At 39.7% G+C, this 15875-nt stretch overlaps 1 protein-coding gene across 14 annotated transcripts in view; it reads left to right on the top strand.

The window, feature by feature from the left end:
• KAT2B (lysine acetyltransferase 2B) overlaps positions 1 to 15875 on the top strand; it is a 103001-nt gene that overhangs the window by 34394 nt on the left and 52732 nt on the right. The gene's annotated exons all lie outside the window — the stretch shown is intronic.

Below are 15875 nucleotides of genomic sequence, written 5' to 3'. Positions count from 1 at the left end.
TTTAATTATGAGACAGGGTCTCACTAAGTTGCTAAACTTGGCTTTGAACTTGGGATCTTCCTGCCTCAGCGTCCTGATAATGACTGGTCTTTCATTGTGTTCTATCTTCTCGGCCCACCTCAGTCACCTCATTAGGATAAGATCAATGTGATTAAAATGGGCTTATGATCACATCTCTCACTAAGGAAATGCAAGGGATTTAGTTCTCTGACAGGGACTGGGTACAAAAGCCAAGTCTCTTTCATATTTTACCACAAATGTGTATTTTAATATATATGATCAGGAAAAGGTTTGGAAGGGTGTATGTTGAGTTGGTAACAGGGGTACTGAATATAGGTGTTAGGGTACTGGATGTAGGTATTAAAAATATTTTCCCCACTTTCTTCCTTCTTCCTCATTGTTTCCTCTGTTCTTAAAATGTTTGAGTGTGTGTGTGGGTGTGTGTGGGTGCGCTCATGTGCTGGGGATTTAACCTCAGGCCCTTGCACATGCCAAGCACATCCTCTACCATTGAGCCACACCCCCAACCCCAGTCTACTTTCTTTACACTGAAATGTCTGCACATTTTCAAGTGCTCTTAGAATTATTGCTGACATGCCATAGTTCACTCATTACTCTTAGTGTAAGGAAACATTTTCAGAGATTATTCCCCCCACTTCCTACTTTAAAAATACTCTTTTATGAAAAATCTAAAACACATATGAAGATAGAATGACTAGTTTAATAAACTGCCTCTACTTATCAACCAGCTTTAAAGATAATTAGCATTTGCCTACTGTGTTTTACCTAACTCTTCCTCCCTGTTTCCTTTATTTATTAATTTTTGGCTAGGGGGGGCCCCCCCCCCCCCCCCCGTTTCAGACATTTTATCTTATCTTACTTCTTTTATTTTTACTTTTGCAGTACTGGGGATTGAACCCAGGGAACCTCTACCATTGAGCTACATCCCCAGCCCTCTCCTCACCTCCCTTTTTGAGACAGGGGCTCACTAAATTGCTGGGGCTGACCTTGAACTTGTGATCGTCCAGCCTCCACCTCCTGGGCAGCTGGGTTTGCAGATGTGCACCACCACACCCAACTATAGATCACTTCTTAGTTGTTGCCAAGAAAGTAGAGGTTGTAGTCTGGGGAATCTTGTCAGGAATCATGCAAGCCTGAATCCTGAGTACATCTCCGTTGGTGTACACTGTTCTTTTCAGCATGGTTAATTTGGAAACCACTACTCATGCTGGGTGTGGTGGTACACATCTGTAATCCCAGCAGCTTGAAAGGCTGAGGTGGGAGGATAGCCAAGTTTGAGACCAGCTTCAGCAAATTAGTGAGGCCCTAAGCAACTTAGTGAGACCCTGTCTCGAAATAAAATAAAAGGTCTGGGGATGTGGGTCCGTGGTAAAGCACCTCTGAGTTCAGTCCCTGGTGCAAAACAAAACAAAACAACACCACAAAGTAAAAACCCTTCTGATAGTACATGTGTCAATACGAAATGCTCTTGGACTTGTCGAAGCAAAACATTCTAGCTTATCTGGTGTGCTGATTAGGCCTTGGGCATCTTTTTAACAAATTAATTAATTAATTAATGTGGTGCTGGGAATCAAACCCAGGGCCTTGTGCATGTGAGGCAAGCACTTTATCAATTGAGCCATATCCCCATCCCCAGCCTTGGGTATCTTTTGTCTCAGCCATACATGTTCTTTTGACAGTGACTTCTGGTTTTATATAGTGTCTTTTTTTTTTTCCCCCCTGAGGATTGAATGGTGGGGGTGCTTAACCACTGAGCTACATTTTTATACTTTTCTTTTTATTTTGTATTTTGAGACAGGGTCTCAGTAAGTTGCTTAGGGCCTTGCCAAGTTGCTGAGGCTGTCTTTGAACTTGTGTTCCTCCTGCCTCAGACTCCAGAGTTGCTGGGATTACAGGCATGTTCCACTGCGCCCAGCTTTACATAGTATTTTGGACAATTATTTTCGTCCCAGGCATCTCTGACCTGCCATAATTTGACACTACTCTGTGTCTGAGCAAGTGGAAAACAATTTCGATTGGCAAATAGAAAATAATTCTGGGTTTGGCCCCACAGATTGCATATCACTCAGCCTTTTTGCAGTTTAGTATCATCATCTACTGAATGAAGTAGTTGGTCTAGATTTGCTAGTATAATACAATAGCCTCTAACTACCTGGATTAATAATTACAGTCTATGCTAGTCTAGAATAAACTACTGGCATTATGAACTATTCTAGGGGGTTCTCTGAAATTATTTGATATTTTCAGATTGATACAAATTCAGTTTAAAAAAATTGACAAAGGATTCTAACAGCACTTCAATTGGGTCCAACATTTCTCCTCATTTTTAATATTAATAAAAATTCTAAGCCAGGGAGAGTGGTGCATTCCTGTAATCCTAGTGACTTGGGAGGCTGAGGCAGGAGGATTGCAAGTTTGAAGTCAGCCCTAGCATTTAGGGAGACCCTGTCTCAAAAAATAAAAATGACTGAGAATGTAACTCAGTGGTAAAGTGCCCTTGGGTTCAGTCTCCAGTACTAAAAACCAACCAACAAACAAAACCCTCCTTATTTGGAATTGCTTATTTAAATAGGAACCTGTTTTTATGACCAAGAAAGCAGGAAACAAACCATGTGATCAAAACACCGTTGGAATTTCTGTTGTTATTTTTGGAGTCCATTGTAATGAACTGAACTAGAACAAACTGGTGATTAAATTCAACCAGTGATAATTTTTACAGGTTTTTTTTTTTTTTTTTTTTTTCCCCTTGTGCTGCTGGGATGGAAACTGGGGCCTCTTGTGTGCTTGGCAAATGCTTACCACTGAGCTACACTCTTCCCACTTTTATACAGCTTTTATGCATAATTTTTACTATTTTTTTTTTTTTTTTTGCTCCTGTGATTGAACTCAGGGGCCCTTAACCACTGAGCCACATCCCCAGTATCCCCACCTCTTTTTACGTTTTTTTCTTTTCCTTTTTTTGAGACATGGTCTTGCTAAATCCTCAGGGCCTCACGCAGTTGCTGAGATTAGTCTTGAACTTGGGATCCTCCTTCCTCAGCCTCCTGAGTGGCTGGGATGACAGGCGTGTGCCACTGCGCCTGGCTTATGTAGTACTCTTCTTTTTTCATTACCTTCAATGTGGGAATTAATAATTTCTTATTATTATAGTTATCTGTTTATCTCTTGTTTTTCGTTGTAACTTTCTGTAGAAAGGAGTTAGCTTTAATGATTAAATATATATCTGATTTCTTGAGCAGTATAAAGAGAATGTCAGTATTTTTCTCATGAACTATTTCAAACATTTATGTAATTTAGGCAGATTATTCGACTCAACACATTTTCTTTTCTATTCTTCTTTTCTCCCCCCCGCCCCCTTTCTTTCTTATTGAATCCAGGGCACTGTACCACTGAGCTACATCTCTAGTCATTTTTAATTTTTTTTATTTTGATACTGGGTCTTGCCAAGATTCCCAGGCTGACCTCAAACTTGTGCTCTTTCTGCTTCGGCCTTGCTTCTCATGTCTCAGAGTAGGTGGCATTACAGGCATGAGCCATCTCATCCCACAACTGAACACTTTTTCTTTGGCCACACCACATTCGCATAGACCTCTAGCACTTAATCCCTCTCAGTTCCCCTTTACACATGTGCTGTGCAGATGACAAATGGTATTCCTCGGGGCTCAGCTGGCACACTGACAGAGCTACCTGAAGGAAGTCAGCGTTTTCCTCTTTCCTCTACTGGCTAATGCAGCCTTGTAGATGCAGGTTTCAGCCTCATGGGGAGTTGTGAGAACAGGACAGCAGGATCTAGAGAACATCTGTCCTGCTCACTTGATATCTTACTTCTCTCTTCCTCTGGTCATGTAGTCCTGGTCAAGTCTCCCTCCAACATCCCTTCAGCCCTTCCTGAATTCAGGCTTTTCCTCATTATTCCTTGGCCCTATCTGCTGTAGCTCCTGGAGTTCCTATTTCTATCCCAGCATTTTCAGCATTCCCAGGAAGTACTGATTGAACCTGGTCAGGTTCTCCTGTTTTACCTCTCTGGGTTGCCCATTATCTTTAGTAAGGTTCAGTCTTCAGCTCAGCATGCAGATCCTTCATGTCTCTACACCCTCTAGGCCTATCCCCAATCATCTGCATTGTGTTTTGGCTACCAGGCTTGTTCCACATTCTCCGTGGGTTTTTTAAACTTTCTCTATCTCTGTTTTGGATCTGGAGGCTCACACACCCTGTGATTCCTTTCTTTCTTTTTTGGCGAGGGAATCCCCTTATCCTCCTAGTCTTTGTAGAGAGAACAAGGTCCTTGGAGCTGTTGTACTGTTTCATCTGATGTAATTATAATGTTGTTGGTGTGCTGAACTGTGCTTAAGGGCTGACGATTTCTCTAATTTAGCATATATTTGACATAATTTGGTTTATTCCCTGATTGAGAAATCACTGATGTCAGTATTACTGAAAAGGGGGCACTAGTTGCATTTATTTGCAGATGAGCTTTCTTGGCGTTTCATCTGTACTTGCATTGTCCAACACGGTAGCCACAAGGCCATTTGTGGCTAATGAGTACTTGAATTGTGACTAGTTCAAATTCAAATGTGCTTCAGGTGTAAAATGCACACCAATTTTGAAGACTAAGTATGAAAAAAAGGTGTAACATATTAATAATGTTTTTAGACAAGTACCTGACAGAATGATATATTAGTAAAGTGCATTTTTTGGGTCTAATTGTTTTGACTTTGTGTGTGTGTGCATGTGTGTGTGTATGTGTGTATGTGTATGTGTGTGTGTGTGTGTGTTGGAAATTAATCCCAGGACCTTGCACATGCTAAGTAAATGAAATGCTCTGCCCCTGAGCTATTCCCAAGTTTTTCTTTTATCTTTTTTTTTTTTTTTTTTTCAATAACTGGTAGATTATTTTAAATTTCTAGATGTGCCTCTCATTTCTATTGGACTGCTGCTCTTACTTTTAGACTGTTCTTTTTTCCATTCCATATTTATGTTATGAAAAGGAACCTTTTTTTGTGTTTTTGTTTTTTGTTTTTTGTTTTTTGGTATCAAGAATGAATCCAGGGGGTGCTTAACTGCTGAGCCAAATCCCTACCCCTTTTTAAATTTTTTTTTAAATTTTGAGCAGAGTCTCACTAAATTGCTTAGGAGCTTGCCAAGTTGCTGAGGCTGACTTTGAACTTGGGATCCTTCTGCTTCAGCCTCCCTAGCTGTTGGGATTACAGGCGTGCACCACTGCCCAGAAAGGAAACCACTTTTAATTGATTACCCTTTTGTAGTTCATTCAGTAGGTTTTATTGTAGTCATTAATTTTAGCTCTTCTAGTCTTGACCCCAAGTTCCCATGAACAAAACATGTATTTGAGCAGCTTTCAAATCCTGTAGACACTGTGCCATTTGCTTCTGGTCCAAAGAAGCAGGGACATGTTCATTTCCTGCTCAACTGCTGCTCATGCACAATGCAGGGCATGTGAGGACTGGCAGGCTGTCCTCATGAGAAGTACAGGCCAGTGATACTTGGAGCCAGAGCTTAGTAAGGGTCATAGCACACAGTGACAATGCACTTCCTGTTCTCAGCAAGGCAACAGCTGCACTGTGATTCTTGGCAGCATATGTGTGGTGGGTCACCCTGTGGCACCCTGGGTGCTTGCAAGCCTGACATAGCACAAAGATGGGCCAACGTACACCCTCCTGGAGAGATGTAAAATAAGCAAAACCTCCTCCATTCCTGTAATTTACACCTTCACTTCTTCTGGCCTTCCACATATACCCTGGGAGAACTGAGTCCTGCCAGGAGGAATGAGCCTATCTCCACATGGAGGATTGCCCTGTCTTGGATAATTATATTGATGGGTTGTAACAGGCTTTTGAAAGACCATTTGAAATAAAAGCTGGACTATCAAATTGGGTGGAAGATAGATTATTAAAAACATTTTTATTTGGAAATAATTTGAAACTTCCATAATAATCACAAGGATAGTAATGAAGAATATTCCATATATCCTTTCCTTAGATTTGGCTATTGATAGCATTTTATCTTGTTTTCTCTGCCATTTGTTCTCATTTATAAGCAGATATAAACACAATACCATTGCTTTTCCTGTACCACATGAGAATACATTGCGTATATATCATAGCCCTTTTCCTCTCAATATTTTAATCTGCATTTCCTAGAAGTAAAGATATTCTTTTATATGATGTTAGTTCAATTACCAATTGCAGTAATTTAACAATAATGTAATGCTTGTGTCTAATTATGGTTTGTATTCTAATTTTATCAGTTGACCCAAAAATGTCCTTCACAGCATATTTTCCTTTCTGTATTAAACATCAAGTCTAGAATTACATAGGTATTTCGTTGTCATGTCTCTATATTCTTCTTTAATCTGGAATCCTTTCTCAGCTTTTAAATTTAAAAAAAAATTTTTTTGTGATATTGACATTTTCATGGAGAAACATTTAAATAAAAAAACTCATTAAAATAAAATGCTAGGTGGTATTCATTTTTGTTATCTTTTGGTTATGTAGGAAAAACCTTTGCAGTGCCTTAAATGCCAAACAGATTTGACTTTCTAAAAAATTAAAAATTTGTATACAGCCAAACCAAATCAATGAAACACAAACCTCAACAAAAATCTATAAGCATTTGCAATGAATAGAACAGACCAAAGGTTAGTATCTAAAATTCTTTTAAGGCAATAATGAAAAGAGCAACATACTAAAAGACCAAATTCAGGAACTGGACAGTGCTCAAGGGAACAAATGATAATGGTCTCTAATATGAAAAACAGTTCCCAGGCCATTCTAGTGAATGCAGATCAAAGCATTGGGGACCTTCATTAATTTTCAAAAGATTGATTAAATTATTGGTAGTGAGTCTCCACGGTAGGCAAGAGTGTAGGTGAAGGGTTATTCTCTCATCTTGCTGAGACAGTGTACATGAGGGAGTGTTATATTAGGAAGCATACGTCAAAGCTTAAAATAGCAGTGACCTCCAAGTCATGACTTCTGTTTCAGGTTAGTTGTTATGGAATTGTGCATTATAGTTTAGAGATTTTTATTTTAGTTCCACCCCCCACCCCCCCCACCCCCAGTACTAGGGATCCAACTCAGGACCTTGTGTGTGCTAGGCAAGCTCTACCATTGAGCTATATCCCCAGCTCTTTTTATTTTATTTTATTTTACTCATTTATTTTTAAAAGGTGGAAAGACTTGTTTGGGCTCCTGGTTTCAGAGGTTTCAGGGAATGGTCACTTGGCTTCATTGTTTTTAGGGCCAGTGGTGAGGCAGGACATCATGGTAGAAAGGTCATGGCAGAGCAAAGGTGCTCACCTCATGGAAACCAGGAAGCAAAGAGAGAGTCCTTTTTATTTTACTATGGGACTGGGTCTTGCTAAATTGCTCAGGGTGACCCCGACCTTGTGATCCTCCTGCCTTAGCCTCCTGAGATACTGCACCACCATGCACAGGAGGGCACGTCCTTTTAAGAAAGCATGCATTTTAGTGCTAGGATATAGCTCAGTGGTAGACCACTTGCCTAGCATACATGAAGTCCTATATTTGATTCCCAGCACCACAAAACAGAACACCATCAAAACATGCTTTTTAGATAGTGGAAGAATACTTACTTACATTAAGAAATCTTTAGAAAAGATTAAAAGGAGTGTTTTAATAAAGAGTGACCCTTTTTTGGTTTAATGTGAATTGATTATCAGTACAGATAATTGTTTAGTTTTGCAGTTAGAAAGAGGTACACCTGAGTTTTGACCCAGCATGGGGTTGAGTACAGAAATAAGTTGAACAAGTCTAATGTTGGTCAGTAGTCCCAAAGGGTGAGGAGCAGTCTTTGAATTTGGTAGAGATGGGATTGTTTGGGGAAAGTGCTATTTAGAGAGTCCCCTGGCACCAAGAGGAACAGGGTGGAGGCTGTTTTCTCAGTGTAGACTTGAGATCCCAATGGCTGCAGAGGCAGTAAGGAGAAATGCTTATGACTTTGAGAGAAGATGAGGAAGCTCAGCTGAATCTGGTGACTGTGTGTGGAGGGTAAAGGACACTGGAGGAGTAAATGATGGGTTCCGTAGCAGAAGTAGGGCTGGAGGGAGCTGTCATTTTGAGAGTGCTGTGAGGAGATGGGTCTCAGAGTCTGGTGTGCTATGGTAATGGTGTGTGTGTGTGTGTGTGTGTTGTTGCAATGGTGAGACTGCACGGTGACTTTCTGGGAAGATTGGTGTTTGAGAAGTGGTTTGCTGGTAATGTGGATTTGGTGAGAGCCAAAAGCTGAGAATTAGATGCTTAGAGACTTGGTTGGGTAAGGCCTGAAAAGCAGCCTTGGTCAAAAGGGGTCCATCAGTGGCCGCCTCGTAGAGGGGTGCATTAGAAAGTCTGAGAACTCTATGCCCCTGGACAACTAAGTATTATGGGGCATAGTTATAATTGTTCTTGTGTGGCTTTTTAGCTATACTCCAGCCCTTTTTATTTTTTATTTTGAGGCGGCATCTCGCTAAATTGCTGAGGCTGGCCTTGAATTTGTAATCCTCCCTCCAGCCTCCCAAGTTGCTGGGATTGCAGGTGTGCACCACTGTGCCTGCCTTTCTTGTGTGACCTTCTTTTTAAGAGAAGCTACCCTTTCATTGTAACCTGTCCAGGCTTTCTTTTTTCCCTTTTCAAGTCATTTGTCCACAGCTGCTATCTTCATCGGCTAGTCCCCTACCCTATTATTGTAGGACACTTAACCCCTCTCACTCATCCTTCTCCTGCCTCAGCATGCCTCTTTCCACCCCATATCTACCTTTCCTTCTTTTTCACAGGAAGAAATACACTCTTCTGTTGTAAAAGTTATTCATTTGTCCTGTAAAGCTTCTCCCTTCCTTCCTTCTGGAAAACTCCCGCTGGTTCATGTATATCTGTCCCTATCTCTACCTTCCCGTTCCTTTCAACTTTGGGCTGCAAACTGAACTTTGAGGAGATGCCACAGATTTCATCATGGGCAGAGTCAGAGGGAAATTAGTACTCATTTTCCGAAGTGTTAGTGAGCTTTCTGTTGCTTTGACAAAATACCTGAGCGAAATCAACTTGAATGAGGAGAGGTTTATTTTGGTTTATGGTTTCAGTCCATGATCACTTGGCGCTCTTGTTTCTGGGCTTGTGGTGAGGCAGAACATCATAGCAGGGAGCGTGTGGTGGAGCGGAGCTGCTTACCCCATGGCAGCTTGGAAGCAGAGAGAGAAAGGAAGTGACTGTATACCCTTCAAGGGCATGCCACCAGTGACCTATTTCCTCCCATGAGACCCTACCTCCCAATAGCTGGGAGCTGGAGACCAAGCCTTTAACACATGAGCCGTTAGGGGACATTCCAGATCCAAACTAACATTAAGCATTTTGATTTTTACCTAGGCCACTTTTCAAAATAAGTGAGAAGATGGTTATAAGCAATAGTTTTCAAATTGTGGAATCCTAAGGGAAGGGAACAGCTCCTCCATTTGAACCAAAGCAGCTCTTTCTAATTCACAGTAAGAATTCATTTGGGTAAAACGTTTTGTAGTCTAAGAAAAACACATCATTGGCTTTATTTATTTATTTTCTAAAAATATATTTCAGTTGTCCATGGATAGATATTTATATGCAGTGTTGAGAATCGAACCCAGTGACTCACACATGCTAGGTAAGTACTCTACCACTGAGCCCCAACCCAGGCCCCTGAGTCATTGACTTTAAAATCAATGGTGACATGAACTTCCATGAGTTTCCCTTGTCTGTTAGCACCTCATTTAGAGTGTTTCATATTGTGAAGACTCTGAGGGAATGTATAGTGTATACTGATTACTTTAATAGTTTACCACGGAAAAGAGATCACAACTTTACAAGGCAAAAATAATCTTAAATAAAATTATTTCTGCAAATAACTGACACAGAATCTTTGACCTAGTTGTTTCAGAATGAGGCCTGTCCCCCAAAGGGTTCAGCCTGACCTCCAGGAAAATTTTGCATAGTCTCCAGAAAAAAATGACCTGGCAAAGTGAGATTTCTAATTCTGGGTATTTTTTTTTTTTTTTTTTTTTTTAAGAAACGGATGAAGCTAAGTGTTGTATAGTCAAAAGTAAAGTCATAGACTTGAGCATTAATTTTTTTATAATTTAATTTTATTCAGTTTTATTTTGTTCTGTTTTGTTTTTGGGTTTTTGAACATTAATTTTTGTTTTGACCTCCTTGTAAATTTTTTTGGTGTAAATTTTTTATGTTCTTAGAAACAATTTAGTCAATTCCCTTTCTGATTGACAATGTAATGATACAGTGTTGTCAGTTTTTCAGTTTAGATGGATCCATTAGATTATTCAGGGAGCAACTTAAAAAGAGTCCTTCCCTTGCCTTTTGAAGCTGCTCCCTTTGGGGTCCCTTTGCCTTGACCCATCACTCTGCTTTTCCTTTACTTTTTTGCATTAGAAAGGAATAAAAGGTTGGCGCCCCCTGTCCCTCTAATTTTCAACCCTTTAGTTTTTTTTTTTCCAGCTTTATTAGGGCTTGATTGACAAATGAAGATTGGGTATATTTATCCAGCCCAGTTGTTACCCACACAGTTAGGGTAAAGTTACCTGGATGGGAGTACATACTTTTATGAATTCCATTATTTATTCAATTAAAAATTGTTGTAAAATGGAAGGATTATAAAAAAAAATTGTGAGGGGTGAGAGAGTGGCTCAGTGGTAGAGTACCTGCCTAGTGTGAGCGAGGCACTGGGTTCAGTTACCAGCACACAGACACACAAATTGTGTGTGTGTGTGTGTGTGTGTGTATGTATATATATATATATTTTTTTTTTAGGAGAAGAATCTTCATTTTTTTTTCTTTTTATCACTTTTTTTTTGAATTTATTTTAAATTGTATATGTTTATGCTGTACAATATGATGTTTTGACATATGTATGTGTGAGTCAGCTTATTACTGTGACTGGGTTAACTTAATAAGGGAAAAGTATATTTTGGCTCCTGTTTTCAGGGGTTTATACCCATGATCTCTTGGTCCTTGTTGCCTTGGGTGGCAGCATAGTACATCATGGTGGTCACACATGATGGAATAGGCCTGTTCACTTCATAGCAGCTGGGAGTCAGAGAAAGAGATAGGAAGAGACCAGGGTCCCAATGTACCCTTCAAGGGCATGCCTCCAGTGACCTAACTATCTTTCACTAAGCCCCACCTCCTAAAGGTTCTATTACCTCTCAATACTAATACAGGCTGGTTGACCAAGTCTTTAACACAGGAGACTTTGGGGGACACTTACCAAGCCTATTGTAAATAGATCAAATCAAGCTAGTTAACACATCCAACACCTCACAGGCTTATCATTTATTGTTTTGAGAATATTTAAAATCTTTCTTGGTAGTTTCTAAATATATAATACATTATTATTAAATGTTACTCTCCATGCTGTATGATAGATCTCCAGAACACATTTTTCTTGTGTAACTTTGTACCCTTCAACCAATGTCACCATCCATTCTTCCAACCCCCATCCCAAGTCCTTTGTAACTATCATCATTCTGTTCTCAGCTTTTTTGGAGAGTTTGACACTTTGATGCTATTTTGTTTTATTTTTTGGTCCTGGAGACTAAACCCAGGGGTGCTTTACCACTACATCCCCAATCATCTAAATAGCTGAGGCTGGCTTTTAATTTGACATTCTTTTGCTTCAGCCTCCTGAGTCGCTGGGATTACAGGTGTGCACCACAGCGCTCAGCTGTGGTGGTGTGTGTGTGTGTGTGTGTGTGTGTGTGTGTGTGTATGTTGAGGATTGAATCTAGGGCTTCACTTATGCTAGGCAAGTGCTCTGTCATTGAGCTGCATCCCCAGCCCGTTTACAGTTTAATTTGAGGTAGGGTCTCTCTAAAATGCTCAGGCTGGCCTGAATTTGCCATCTTCCTACGTAAGCTTAATGAGTGGCTAGAATTCCACGTTGGTGCAAGTTTTGTTCATTCCATTTCTCATGTTTTGAGAAATCTTCATGTTTGTTACCATAATGGCTGTGCTAATTTACACTTCCACCAACAGTGGATGAGGTTTCCCTTTTCTCCAAGTCCTGGACAACACTTAATCTTTTCTTTCACTTATAATAGCCATCCAAACAGGTGTGAGGTGGCATCTAATTTTAGTGATGATTTTGATGATTAGTGATGTTGAACATATATTTTTTTTATGTATCTGTTGGCCTTTTTGAGAAATGTTCATTCAGGTTGATTACCCATTTTTTCCAAGTAGAATTTTTTTGTTATTGTCATTATTGGTTTCCTTCTGTATTTCTTAAACTCTTTGTCACATGTATAGTTTGCAAATGTTTTCTCCCATTCTGTCCAAGATTGTTTTCTCCAGTCTTCACTGTGTTGATTTTTTCCTTTGCTGTGCCCAGAGCTTCTCAGATTCACGCAATCCCGTTTGTCTCTGTTTTGTTGCTTGTGCTTTTGGCTTCAATCCAAAAAAATTTTGCCAAGACCAATGTTAAGAAACTTTTCTCTGGGTACGTACGGTGGCATATGCCACAGTGACTGGGGAGGTTGAGGTGGGAAGATTGCAAGTTCAAGGCCAGCTTCAGCAACTAAGTGAGACCCTGTTTCAAAATAAAAAATAAAAGGAACTGAAGATTTGGTTCAGTGGTAAAGCACTTCTGAGTTTAACCCCCAGTACTCGCCCCCCCCAAAAAAAGATTTCCCCTATGTTTTTTCTAGTAAGTTTTACAATTTCAGTTCATTTGTTTTAATCCATTTGAGCTGATTTTTATTTTGTACATTCTGTGAAATAAATGTCTAATTTCATTCTTCTGCATGTGGAAATTCATTTGTTCCAACACCATTTATTGAAGAGACTGTCTTTTCCCCATTGTGTGTTCTTGGCATCTTTGTTGAAAATCAATGAAGTGTAAATGTGTGGATTTATTTCCAGATTCTCTCTCTCTCTCTCTCTCTCTCTTTCTCTTTCTTTCCTTCCTTTCTTTTCTTTCTCCCTCCCTCCCTCCCTCTCTCTTTTTCTTCCTCCTCCTCCTCGTCTTCCTCCTCCTCCTCGTCTTCCTCCTCCTCCTCCTCATCTTCCTCCTCCTACCCCCTCTTCCTCTTTCTCCTCCCCCTTCTCCTCTTCCTCCCTCTCTTCTTCTTTTCCTTTTTTTTGTGGTGCTGGAGATCTAACTCGGGGCCTTACACATGCTAGGCTAACGCTCTCACCACTGAACTGCAGTCCCAGCTCCCGTTTCCAGGTGCTCTATTACACTCTATTTGTCTATGTGTTTGTTTTTATGTCAATATCATGGTATTTTGATTACTATAACTTGGAAGTAGATTTCTTTGTGGTTGTTTCCTTTTTTAGGGTGCTTTTTTAGGGTGCTTAGATGAAACCTCAGGGACAAGCTCTGTCCTTGAGTTAAAGTAGATTTTTAAATCAGTGGGTGAAGCCTTCAATTTTTTTTTCTCTCAAGTTGTTACTACTATTTAGGGTCTCTTATTCTGTATCAATTTTAGAGTTTTTTTTTTTCTATTTGTGTGAAAAATGTCTTTGAAATTTTGATAGTTATGACATTGAATCTATAATTCTCTTAGAGTAATTTGGACATTTTAATGATTTTTTCCCCAATATTTGAACTCAAGATATCTTTTTATTTATTGATGTCTTCTTCATTTTCCATAAATGTTTTATAGTTTTCCATCAACATATCTTTCACCTCCTAAGTTTTCCCTTCTTATTTCTTTTTATCCATTGGTTATTGAAGGACATGTTGTTTAATTTTTACATATTTGTGAATTATCCAAAATTCCTCCATTTATTGATTTCTAGTTTCATATCATTGGGGCAGGAAAAGACCCTTGGAATGATTTCAGCTTTCCTGAATTTGTTAAGGTTTGTTTTGTGTCCTAACATGTACTCTCTCCTGGAGAAAATTCTACGTGCGCTTGAGAACAATCTGAATTCTGCTGTTGTTGGATATAGTGCTGTGTCTGTTCATTCCATTTGGTCTAAAATGTAGTTCAAGTCCAGTATTTCCTCATTGATTTTCTGTCTAGATGATCTATTCATCACTGAAAGTGTGGTATTGAAACCCCCTATTATTGTGCTGTGATCTGCAATCTCTCTACCCCTTCAGATCTATTGTTTGCTTTATATATTTAGATGCTCCAGTGTTGAGTGCACATATATTTATACTTATTATATCCTGATGAATTAACCCTTCTTATCATTATGTAATGCCTTTTTGGTTCTTTTTTGTAGTTTCTGTTATAAAATCTACTTGGATATGGGTATAGCTACCCCTGCTCTTCAAGCACATTTGGAAGCTCCCCATCCTTTGGCATTTAATCTTTTACTTCCCTGAGAATTCTTTTTTTTTTTTTTTCTTTTTTTCTTTTTATGTTGTGCTGGGGATTGAGCCCAGAGCCTTGAGCATGCTAGCCAAACACTCCATCACTGAGCTACAGCTGAGGTCCCTGTTCCCCCTGTTCAAAAAATTTTGAGACTGAGTTTCTCATTAAGGTGATCATGCTCGACTCAGACTTGCGATCCTCCTGCCTCAGCAGCCCCAGTAGCTGAACTCTGAAAATGATTTTGTTTGGGTATCTTAGGTTGAGTTCCTTAAAAGCCAACTCTGAGACAGGATTTGAGTGCAGATAGTTTATTTGAGCTGAAAGCAGAGGAGTTGGAAAGTAAGACAGAGGAAAAGATGTACAGTAAAGGTTAATTACTAAGCCAGATCTCACAGTGGGCAATGGCACTTAATTATATGGGGGGGGGGATACTTACTTTCTCAGGCTTTAATTGAGGACTCCTTGTGAGGGATACATAGATGGCAGAGTAGGTTACAGTGACAGGAAAAGCCCTTAGGAAGAGAAATGGAGCCACTGGTAGTTGAAAACCAGGAGCTGTGGTAAATAGAGGATGCAGGTGCTACTATTAGCACCCTGAACTCCAGGATTCCTATTGAGCATGGTTTGATGACAAGAGCACTATGTTCTCCAGGATAGATTGACCCAGGCCTACCACCTAGGAGAGATTCCTTAATAATCTTAAGTTCCAATGGGGCATGGTGGTGCATTTCTATAATCACTTGACTCAGGAGGCTGAGGGAGAAGGATTTCAAGTTGAGCCAGCCTCAGCAACTTAGTGAATTCCTAAGCAAATTAGTAAGACCCTGTCTCAAAATAAAATGGGCTGGGGATGTGTGGCTCAGTGGTTAAGCCCCCCTAACCTCCTGGGTTTAATCCCTGGTACCAAAAACAAAACAAAACAACAACAACAACAAAAAAATCAAACAACAAAGCAAACAATCTTTAGTTCCATCTCCCTCTAAAAAGGCGAGGAGCAGGCATGGTGGTGCACACCTGTAATTCCAGCAACTTGGGAGGCTAAGACAGGAGGATCACAAATTCCAGTCTAACCTATCAGTAACTTAGAGAGGCCCTAAGCAAATTAGCAAGACTTTATCTCAAAATAAAAAGGGCTGGGGATGTGACTCAGTGGTTAAGTGCCCCAGGTTCAATCCCCAGTATTAAAAAAAAAAAAAAAAATTGTAGATGCTTTAAAACTTGAGTCAATCATTCTTGATTTTCAGAATGAAAATTGACTCTGCCTTATTGGATGAGTGAAGTTTGATGAAACAGTATTCAATCTGTCCAAGCCTTGGTTTCCTTAACTCTAAAATGGGATTACTAATTGATACTTTTATGGGACTCTTCAAGGATTAAATGTGATAATTTTGAAAGATGGACCAAATTTGGGTAGAGAAGATCACAAGGTTGTGGGAGAGGGTGAGGTCAATGGTAATTCCCTAAAATTGTAGTAAGACAACAGAACAAAGGTAGAAAAGTATGTTTACTTTTCTTAATCATGGAGGACATCGAATCT

This window comes from Sciurus vulgaris (genome assembly GCF_902686455.1).
Source record: "Sciurus vulgaris genome assembly, chromosome: 16".
Lineage (NCBI taxonomy): Eukaryota > Metazoa > Chordata > Mammalia > Rodentia > Sciuridae > Sciurus > Sciurus vulgaris.
This window is presented reverse-complemented; position numbering and strand designations above follow the sequence as displayed.